This window comes from Nycticebus coucang, chromosome 2 (assembly GCF_027406575.1).
Source record: "Nycticebus coucang isolate mNycCou1 chromosome 2, mNycCou1.pri, whole genome shotgun sequence".
Taxonomy (NCBI): domain Eukaryota; kingdom Metazoa; phylum Chordata; class Mammalia; order Primates; family Lorisidae; genus Nycticebus; species Nycticebus coucang.
The window spans coordinates 139,298,921-139,310,425 of NC_069781.1; the positions used below are offsets into that span (position 1 = coordinate 139,298,921).

At 37.0% G+C, this 11,505-nt stretch overlaps 1 pseudogene; it reads right to left on the minus strand.

Moving 5' to 3' along the window:
- Positions 1–8,949: 8,949 nt before the first annotated feature.
- Positions 8,950–9,991, minus strand: LOC128579816 (protein fem-1 homolog C-like; annotated as a pseudogene).
- Between the last annotated feature and the right edge of the window lie 1,514 nt (positions 9,992–11,505).

Sequence of the window (11,505 nt, forward strand, 5' to 3'; positions counted from 1 at the left end):
CATGGAAGTTAAATAACCTTATGCTGAATGATAGCTGGGTCAGAGATGGGATTAAGAAGGAAATTGCCAAATATTTGGGAAAAAATGACAATGAAGACACAAACTATCGGAACCTCTAGGATACCGCAAAGGCAGTCCTAAATGGAAAATTTATAGCACTGAATGCCTTCCTCAAGAGAATGGAAAGAGAGGAAGATAACAACTTAATGGGACATCTCAAGCAACTGGAAAAGAAAGAACATTCCAACCCCAAACCCAGAAGAAGAAAAAAAAAAAATTAGAGCAGAATTAAATGAAATTGAAAACAAAAGAATAATACAACAGATCAATAAATCCAAAAGTTGGATTTTTGAAAAGGTCAATAAAATAGATAAACCTTTGGCCAACTTAATCAGGAAAAAAGTAAAATCTCTAATCTCATCAAGCAGAAATGACAAAGAAGAAATAACAGCAGACTCCTCAAAAATCCAAAAAATTCTTAATGAATATTACAAGAAACTTTATTCTCAGAAATATTAAAATCTGAAGGAAATTGACTTGGAAGCATGTCACCTTCCAAGATTTAATCAGAATCAAGTGGAAATGTTGAACAGCCCCATATCAAGTTCGGAAATAGCATCAACTATACAAAAACACCCTAAAAATAAAAGCCCAGGACCGGACGGTTTCACGTCAGAATTCTACCAAACCTTTAAAGAGGAGTTAGTACCTATATTACTCAACCTGTTACAAAAGGAACAAAAAGAAGGAAGACTACCCAACACGTTCTATGAAGCAAACATCACCCTGATCCCCAAAACAAGAAAAGACCCAACAAGAAAATAAAATATCACTAATGAATATAGATGCAAAAATATTCAACCACATGAATAATGAATAATGAATATGGATGCGAAAATATTCAACAAGATGCTAACAAACAGAATCCAGCAACACAACAAACAAATTATACATCATGACCAAGTCGGTTTTTATCCCAGGGTCTCAAGGCTGGTTCAATATACGTAAATCTATAAGTATAATTCAGCACATAAACAAATTAAAAACAAAGACCATATGATTCTCTCAATCGATGCAGAAAAACTTTTGATATTATCCAACATCCCTTAATAATCAGAATACTTAAGAAAATTAGTATAGAAAGGACAAGTCTTAAACTGATAGAGGCCATCTACAGCAAACCCACAGCCAATATCATATTGAATGCAGTTAAATAGGAATCATTTCCACTCAGATCAGAAACTAGACAAGGCTGTCCATTGTCTCTATTGCTCTTTAACAAAATAATGGAAGTTTTAGCCACAGCAATTAGGGAAGAAAAGGCGATCAAGGGTATCCATATAGGGTCAGAAGAGATAAAACTGTCGTTTCTCACAGGTGATATGATTGTATATCTGGAAAACACCAGAGATTCTACTACAAAACTCTTAGAAGTGATCAAGAAATACACCAGCGTCTCAGGTTACAAAATCAACATTCATAAATCGGTAGCCTTTCTATATACCAACAATAGTCAAGTTGAAAAATCAGTTAAGGACTCCATTCCATTCACAGTAGTGCCAAAGATGAAATATTTGGGAGTTTATCTAAAAAAGACGTGAAAGATCTCTATAAAGAGAACTATGAAACTCAAAGAAAAGAAATAGCTGTAAATGTTTACAAATGGAAAAAACATACGATGCTCATGGCTGGGAAAAATCAACATTGTTAAAATATCTATACTACTCAAAGCAATATATAATTTTCACGTAATCCATATTAAAGCTCCACTGTCATACTTTAAATATCTTGAAAAAAACAATACTTCATTTTGTATGGAATCAGAAAAAACCTCGAATAGCCAAGACATTACTCAGAAATAAAAACAAAACAGGAGGAATCATGCTACCAGACCTCAGACTATGCTACAAATCAATAGTGATCAAAACAACATGGTCCGGGCACAAAAACAGAAAAGTAGATGTCTGGAACAGAACAGAGAACCAAGAGATGAATCCAGCTACTCACCATTATTTAATCTTTGACAATCCAATTAAAAACATTCAGTGGGGAAAAGATTCCCTATTTAACAAATGGTGCTGGGTGACCTTGCTGGCAACCTGCAGAAGACTGAAACTGGACCCACACCTTTCACCATTAACTAAGATAGACTCTCACTGGATTAAAGATTTAAACTTAAGACATGAAACTATAAAAATAACAGGAGAGAGTGCAGGGAAAACCCTTGAAGAAATCGGTCTGGGCAAGTATTTTATGAGGAGGACACCCTGGGCAATTGAAGCAGCTTCAAAAATACACTACTGGGACCTGATGGAACTAAAAAGCTTCTGAACAGCCAAGAACACAGTAAGTAAAGCAAGAAAGCCCTTAGAATGGGAGAAGATATTTACAGGTTATGTCTTCAACAAAGGTTTAGTAACAAGAATCCACAGAGAACTCAAACACATTAGCAAGAAAAGAACAAGTGATCCCATCACATGCTGGGCAAGAGATTTGAAGAGAAACTTCTTTGAAGAAGACAGGCACAGGGCCTACAGACATATGAGAAAATGCTCATCATCTTTAATCATCAGAGAAATGCAAATCAAAACTACTTTGAGATATCATTTAACTCCAGTACGATCAGTCTATATCACACAATCCCAAGACCAGAGATGTTGGCATTGATGTGGAGAAAAGGAAACACTCTACACTGCTGGTGGGAATGCAAATTAATGCATTCCTTTTAGAAAGATATATGGAGAAAACTTAGAGATCTAAAAATAGATCTGCTATTCAATCCTATAATTCCTCTGCTAGGCATACACCCAGAAGACCAAAAATCACATCGTAGCAAAGATATTTGTACCAGAATATTTATTGCAGCCCTATTCATAATTGCTAAATCATGGAAAAAGCCCAAGTGCCCATCTATGCACAAATGGATTAATAAATTGTGGTATATGTACACCATGGAATATTATGCAGCCTTAAAGAAAGATGGAGACTTTACCTCTTTCATGTTTATGTGGATGGAGGTGGAACATATTCTTAGTAAATATCTCAAGTGGAAGAAAAAGTATTCAATGTACTCAGCCCTACTATGAAACTAATTTATGGTTTTCACATGAAAGCTATAACCCAGTTATAACCTAAGAATAGGAGAAATGGGAGGGGAGGGAATGGGAAGGTGGTCAGAGGAAGGGGGATTGGTGGGACTACACCTGCGGTGCATCTTACAAGGGCATATGTGAAACTTAGTAAATGTGGAATATAAATGTCTTAGCACAATAACTAAGAAAATGTCAGGAGGGCTATGTTAACCAGTGTGATGAAAATGTGTCAAACAGTCTATGAAAATAGTGTATGGTGCCCCATGATCACATTAATGTACACAGCAATCATTTAATTAAAAATAAATATATAAATAAATAAAGAGAAAAAAACTACGAAACTCTAAGAAAAGAAATAGCTGAAAATGTTAACAAATGAAAAAGCATACCATGCTCATGGCTGGGAAGAATCAACATTGTTAAAATGTCCATACTACTCTAAGCAATATACAATTTTAATGCAATGCCTATTAAAGCTCCACTGTCATACTTTAAAGATCTTGAAAAAATAATACCTCGTTTTATGTAGAATCAGAAAAAACCTCGAATAGCCAAGACATTACTCAGAAATAAAAACAAAGCCAGAGGAATCATGCTACCTGACCTCAGACTATACTATAAATCGATAGTGATCAAAACAGCATGGTACTGGCACAAAAACAGAGAAGTAGATGTCTGGAACAGAACAGAGAACCAAGAGATGAGTCCAGCTACTTATCGTTATTTGATCTTTGTCAAGCCATTTAAAAACATTCAATGGGGAAAATATTCCCAATTTAACAAATGGTGCTGGGGGAAGTGGCTGGCAACCTGTAGAAGACTGAAACTTGACCCACACCTTTCACCATTAACTAAGATAGACTCTCACTGGATTAAAGATTTAAACTTAAGACATGAAACTATAAAAATACTACAAGAGAGAGCAGGGAAAACCCTTGAAGAAATCAGTCTAGGTGAGTATTTCATGAAGAGGAACCCCTGGGCAATTGAAGCAGCTTCAAAATATACTACTGGGACCTGATGGAACTAAAAAGCTTCTGCATATCCAGGAACACAGTACATAAAGCAAGCATATAGTCCTCAGAATGGAGGAAGTAATTTTCAGGTTATGTCTCTGACAAAGGTTTAATAACCAGAATCCACAGAGAACTCAAACGTATAAGCAAGAAAAGAACAAGTGATCCCATCACAGGCTGGGCAAGAGACTTGAAGAGAAACCTCTCTGAAGAAAACAGGCACACAGCCAGAGACATATGAAAAAGTGCTCTACATCTTTAATCATCAGAGAAATGCAAATCAAAACTACCTTGAGATACCATCTAACTCCAGTAAGATTAGCCCAAATCACAAAGTCCCAAGACCAGAGATTTTGGCATTGATGTGGAGAAAAGGGATCACTTCTACACTGCTGGTGGGAGTGCAAATTAATACATTACTTTTGGAAAGATGTTTGGAGAACACTTAGAGATCTAAAAATAGATCTGCCATTGCCGCACCCTCGGCACCAAGCCGCAGCGAGGTGGCGCTGTCCGCGTTGTAAAACGACGGAAAGGAGGTCTGTGCTCCCCGGAGCGAAGCCCCCAGCACCCCCAGTGTGCGCAGCGACAGAGATGTTGCCCAGCATGCTGTTTTTTATCGCATTATTCTAAGGGTATGGTTTTCTGTTACAGTGTAAGTGTATGTTAAGCTGAATGTCTGTTTGTCCTGATAAGTAAGCAATAAGGTTTTAAAGAATGAACACAATGGTTTACTGATTCAGAAACAGCACAAGAAGTATAACTGTGCCAGACTCAGTGGCTCCAAGTAAGCCTGCACAAAAGCAAGTCCCCACCATAAACGCCAGTGGGCTAAGACAATGCAGGCACAGCAAACAAGATGTTTAAACAAGATGTTCCAACTCGACATGCACCATCACCACCCACAGTAAAACTTTCCTTAAAAAACATCTTACTTCACTACATTTCTAATCAATCAAATCACAATAGAATAAGCACATATGATTAATAATAAGCACATAATAAAAGTATATATAACCAACATTAACTTAAAATTTATATATCTAATAAGAGCCTTAAAACAAATTATGCCTTTACTATTACTTAAACACAAATGTAAAGAATTACACTAAACTAACATTCCACAGATAAGAGAAAGCAAGAGGAAGCAAATAGTTTTCGCTGATAACCACTAACCTTTGTTCTCCTTAAGGGCAGGATATTGAAAAATAGTAATGGATAACTACCCACGTTTACAAACTTAAAATATAACTTGTAAAGGTCAGCAAGTTGTAAAAATATTTTGTGTAACCTGTAATGCTTTGTGTAAATTGTATAAAAACCGTACTTAAAACTCAGTAAAGTACAGCTGCATACTTCACCAAGTGCTGTGTGGCAGACTGTCATTTTCCTGCGTCGACCTTTCAACCAACCTGACTCCGTTTCCCTGCTTTCCCTCGGACTGAAGCCCACCGACAGGGTGGTCCGCGGCATGCCATTCAATCCTATAATTCCTGTACTAGGTATATACCCAGAAGACCAAAAATCACATTATAACAAAGATATTTGTAGCAGAATGTTTATTGCAGCCCAATTCATAATTGCTAAGTCATGGAAAATGCCCAAGTGCCCATCGATTCATGAATGGATTAATAAATTGTGGTGTATGTACACCATAGAATATTATGCAGCCTTAAAGAAAGATGGAGACTTTCCCTCTTTCGTGTTTACATGGATGGAGATGGAATATATTCTTCTTATTAAAGTATCTCAAGAATGGAAGAAAAAGTATCCAATATACTCCAGCCCTACTATGAAACTAATTTATGGCTTTCATATGAAAGCTATAACCCAGTTATAACCTAAGAATATGGGGAGGGGGGAGAAGGAGGAGAGGGGAGTTTGGGCAGAGGGAGGGTGATTGTTGGGATTAAACCTGTGGTACATCTTACAAGGGTACATGTGAAACTCAGTACATGTAGAATATAAATGTCTTAACGCAGTAACTAATAAAATGCCAGGAAGGCTATGTTAACCATTGTGATGAAAGTGTGTCAAACTTTTTATAATATGAAAATTTGTCAAACCAGTGTATAGTGCCCCCTGAACACATTAATGTACACAGCTATGATTTAATAATAAAAAAAATACCCAGTTACTCCAATTTGTATCTGAGCTGATCAGACCTATGGAAAAAAAATAAAATTATGCAAATTAACAAGTAAAAATTAGTTACTTTAAATAAAAAGATGAAAAGTGAAAAAAATAAAGAACATGAAACTTTTGAACTATCTCAAGCATTCAAAAGTAGAGAAATGGAGAAATGCATATATATATAGAGAGAGTCCCATCTTAGTAGCTAGGACTAGAGGCAGCCACCACAACACCCAGCTATTTTGTTTTGCTGTTATTGTAGTTGTAGTTGTCATTGTTATTTAGCAGGCCTGGGTCAGGTTCAAACTTGCTAGCCCCAGTGTATGTGGCCGGTGTACTAACCAGATGCCTTTTTTTTTTTAACTTACAAAAATTCTCCCATTTTGGGGTGTCTATCTCCTTTAATAGGTAACTTGAATCACACTAAATTTTATTTGTAATGAAGATATATATATATATGTATATGCATAAGAGATATACATATATATCTTTTGACCTCAGGGAAATGCTAATTTAAGGGATCATGATAAATACATATATATTACACAAATATATAATACTACACAAATTTTAAAGGCATTAGTGAAAAAATCCAGTTGGAAAAGTGAAAATCCTGTGTAAATCTACTTATGTGTACACTTGATAAGGCAAAAATATTGAGACTATAAAATTTACTGGTATTATTAAGATATTGATAGTGGGCAAACAGGGTCTGGCTGCCTGTCACTGTCCAGTCAATATGCATAGACAAGGTTTAGGTGCAAACAAACTTCATTTTCAGAAGGCAAACAATTCTGGAGAACAGTGAGAGTGACCTCTCTATTCAGTTACAATTCTAATAACTTTTATAAAAGATACAAGGAAACAACCTATAAAATTTTAACTTTATCTGGTAGGAAGTATCATCAAAGTAGTCTCCATTGCAGTGATGTAAAGTATTTAAACAACGAAAGGTAATTTTCACTTTAACAAAATATTGAAGAGAATCATCAGGGAAAACATCATATTATCAAAGTAATTTTTACCCTACCAATGTCTCAGCACCTACTGTCTATGTATGACTACTTCCTCACAGCCTCCTGAGATAAGCATCTTCACAATCATGGTGAAACCTTAACTAGATAATTACAGGGAAAGGTGTGTTGGAATGAATGTGAACTCAGATGACTAGGTTTGCTGTACTGCTTCAGCTTAGATTCTCAGACTCCATCTCGTAGGATGCTTTTCTGGCTTCATTTCCCCACTCTTATTTTATAATTTCATATCTATATAATTGCTTCCAAGTGAAAATATTTACTGTGATTAGTTGCATTAATATGAGGTTCAGCCTATCATACCCAGGGGGGAATAGTAATTACAACATGTTGCACAAGTAAACAAGATGTAAATACCTGTTCTACATGAGTTCTGTCTGCTAGAAAAAAAATAAACTCATTCATAACATTGTTAGCCAAGTAAGTCCAAATATTCTCATCCTTTTCAGAAGTCTATTATGGCCTGTTTATTTCCCCAAAGTCCCCAAAGTCAGAAGCGTTATTAAAAGGGTATGTCTCATGGCTATCTTTTAATCTGTGTCATCAACCACTTTCATTGTCCAGATTTGGGGCACTGTTGTACAGATTCTGTCACTTGAATTGCGTGTAGTGAGTTCAGATTTTTACTCCAGCCAGTTTAACTTCAATAGGGGCACTCCCGTTCTTTTATAATTGCTCATTTGCCCCATCTCTCCAAATTTTGAGAAGAACCTTGTATCCAGACTGGAACAGGTATAGATTTCCTGTTGAGGATAGGGCAGAGCTTGGGAAAGATAACTTTTAGATTAAATACAATACCTGTTTCATGTGATGGACATACTTTGTACCCTTAAATCATATTCTGCCTGAAAAGGAATTTGGACTGAGATTACCTGGAAGGATATCCCATACACAATTTCATAAGAACTTAACTTATGTCTACTTCTAGGGGCTACCCACACCTAGAGTAAGGCAGAAAGCAGTACCTGATACCAATGTAAATGGTTTTCTTCACACAGTTTGGTGAGATATTTCTTCAATGTGTTTTATTCATCTTCACTTTCCCTAATGACTGAGGTGTCCGTGAAGTATGTAGTCTCCACTGCCTTCCTAAAACTTGCTTACCTGTTGGGTAGCCTCTGCAATGAAGGAGGGTACATCATAACTCTAGAGGCTTTTCAAGAGCCCATATCAAGATATTATTTTTTTCAGAAGTAAATTAATAACCTATGCTGCTTTCTCAGTCTAGGCTGGAAATGCCTTCACCCAGCCTGAGAAACAGTCTAAGAAGATTAAGAGACACTTTAAATCTTTGGAAGTGGGCATTTGGATAAAAACCAACTGCCAGTCTTCAAAGGGCACTAATCTTTAGTGGTGTTGCAATGGCTTCATTTGTTTCTTCTTTGGACTGTTTTTCATGCAAAGTAGATACCAAGATGTGATTTCTCTGATGATCTGAGTGTGGTGTCTGCTTGTTACCCAGAGACAGATAAATTCTGTCATGACCTCCTTCCTGTAATGAATCATTCCATGTACTCCCTGGAGAATTTGAGGCTTCACATTACAGGGTAACAGAATTCTTCCTTGTTAATCCATCAGCCACACTTTCCTTTTTTTGGAATACCTCCTTTTATGCCAACTCTTGGTCTGCTTTGTCATCAGTGGCCAAGATATTTGCCAACTTCAAAGGGGGCATTAGACAGTGCCTCTGTATCTAATATAGTAAGAGGATTCAGGATGAGAAGGACCAAGAATATGCTAATTAATAGTGCCTGCATTCTCACCTTATCAGGATCAGCAATAAGACCTTCTAGCTCTTCTGTACTGTTTACCTCCTTGACATAATCATAAGCCATTATAAGCATCTGAGGTACTGGTTTGTTAATTATATTAGTCCTATCACTGTAACCTCATGTTCATTGCCTTTTTCCATTACTTCAAAGCCCCTAGGAGATCTCTCTTTTTTTTTTTCCTACAAATGTAGCTCCCAGAAGCTCTAGAGAATTGATATGTTCTGTCTTTCTGGTCTGTGCATGGTGTGTCAGAAAATCCACAATATTCGTGTGACCAATCACACTTGCTGAGAGAAGGGGAGTCATTCCATAACCATGCTTTCCATCTTGGCACAATACATAAGAAGCATCTTCATGATGTCCAAACTTCCAGATTCTGCACAATCATGGAATGCAGTATTACCTTTAACACTTTTTCTATTAACATTTTCCCCCTTTTCAGGCAAATATTGAGCAATCTCTTTATGTCCTTTGTAACATGAAATCATCAAGCACATATGTCCATGTCAATTTGACACTGCCAAATCAGCTTTGTGTTCTAAAAGGTACTTCACTATTTCCAAATGGCCATAAAAACATGCAGCTTGAAGAGGAGTTGAAATGGTTAAAGTTGTGTTGTTGATAGATGCTCCATGATTTAACAAAAACTGAACCACTTTCAGAGGTCCTGCTGCAAAAGCAGCCCACTAAGGACGAGCCCCCTCAATAGTTTCACCATCAAAATTGACAGAGCCCCCAACTTCTATGGAGGTACTGCATTGCTCTAGGAGGAATTCAACTATGTCAAGGTGCACGTACCTTGCAGCCATCAAGAGTAGGGTGGTCCCATTTGTTTTTTTAGAGATCAAGGAGGAAACCTCTTCATATTTGCTTGCCAACAACTTGGTGAGAAGTCAGAGTTTACCATCCTGAGATGTGTTAAATACAGCTGTCTTTAGATCCATTTATGTCCAATTGAAAGGTTGTGCTTTATTTCTCATTCAAAACAGAGATCTAGCTTAACTCTACCGACACAAGAAGGAGTTACAGAAACCAAAGTACAATGTTAATCACTGCACTCCAGAATGTATATAAAACCACGGAGAGTATGGTCTGTCCTACTTCCTTCCAACATCTGCCTGGGGGCAAGTCCTTCCTGCCACTTCTGGATGCCTGGGCAGCCCCCTTCAAATTGGAACCAGAGGCGCTGTCTATGCAGACTCTGGCAATTTCAAATGATGCATCAACATGTGGAAAAATGCATTGGATATGCAACAAAATAATTTGGACCCAATGACTGGCAGCAGCTTATTGTCTTTTGCAGACCTATTCTCTTTTATGCTACAGGATAGGGCTAAAGGCCTGCTGAGTACCACTGTTACATTTGATGAACTTATGGGCATCAATACAAAAGCATACTTGAAATAGAGCAAGCTATCAAACAAACTTAGTGTCCAGCTGACCATTACAGTTAAATAAAGCCCTTTCCATCATTTTGTACTTAATTTGCTTGTTAGAAAAAGTTCCTTGTACTCTAGCTATCACCATCAGGCAGGCTGGCCAAACTGAGGCTGTGAAGTCAAGCTGTTTAGACAAGTAAACAACTGGTCAAGGCTGCTTCTAATTTTCTGGAGAAACATCCCTGGCCCTAGTCCTTGTTTTTCATAAACATACAAATAAAATGGTTTTATCAAGTACAGCAGTGTGAGTTCCTTAGTCAGTAAATGCTCAGAGTTCAAAGGCTTCCTCACATTTTTTTGTCTATATTAAAGGGTCCTCCTCAGACCCATTCAGAGTTTCATACAAGGGCTTTATAATGAGACCATTTGGAATCCAGATCCAAGAAAAGTCTGGCATTCTCAGAAATCCCCTCAGCTGTTTCCTCATATTGGGTTTAGAGGAGTGTAAAATCAAGTACTTTCTTTTTCTAAGCAGGCTGCACTACCAAGGCACAATTAAGAACCTCAGAAATTTTACTTTCTGCTGCCAAATTTGGACTTTCTTCTTAGACAATCCTGTAACTTCACTTTGCTAAGTAACTCAGTGTCAGGATGGGGTTATGCAAACAGTTCTGACACTGCTCTCCTGTGACTAACATGTCATCTACATGCTGGAGAATTTTCCCATTTTCTAATTTAAGGTCTACTAAATCCTGTGCCAGAGCTTCTCTGAAAATAGTGGGTGTATTTTTGAAGCCTTGGGGAAGTATCATTCAAAATAATTGTTCCTTGTAAAGGGTGTCTGAATCTTGCCATTCAAAGGCAAACACTTCCAAAGAGTAAAATCTCTAATATCATCAATCAGAAACAACAAAGACAAAATAAACACAGACTCATCAGAAATCCAAAAAATCCTTAATGAATATTACAAGAAACTTTATTCTCAGAAATATGAAAATCTAAAGGAAATAGACCGATACTTGGAAGCACGCCACCTTCCAAGACTTAACCAGAATCAAGTGGAAATGTTGAACAGACCC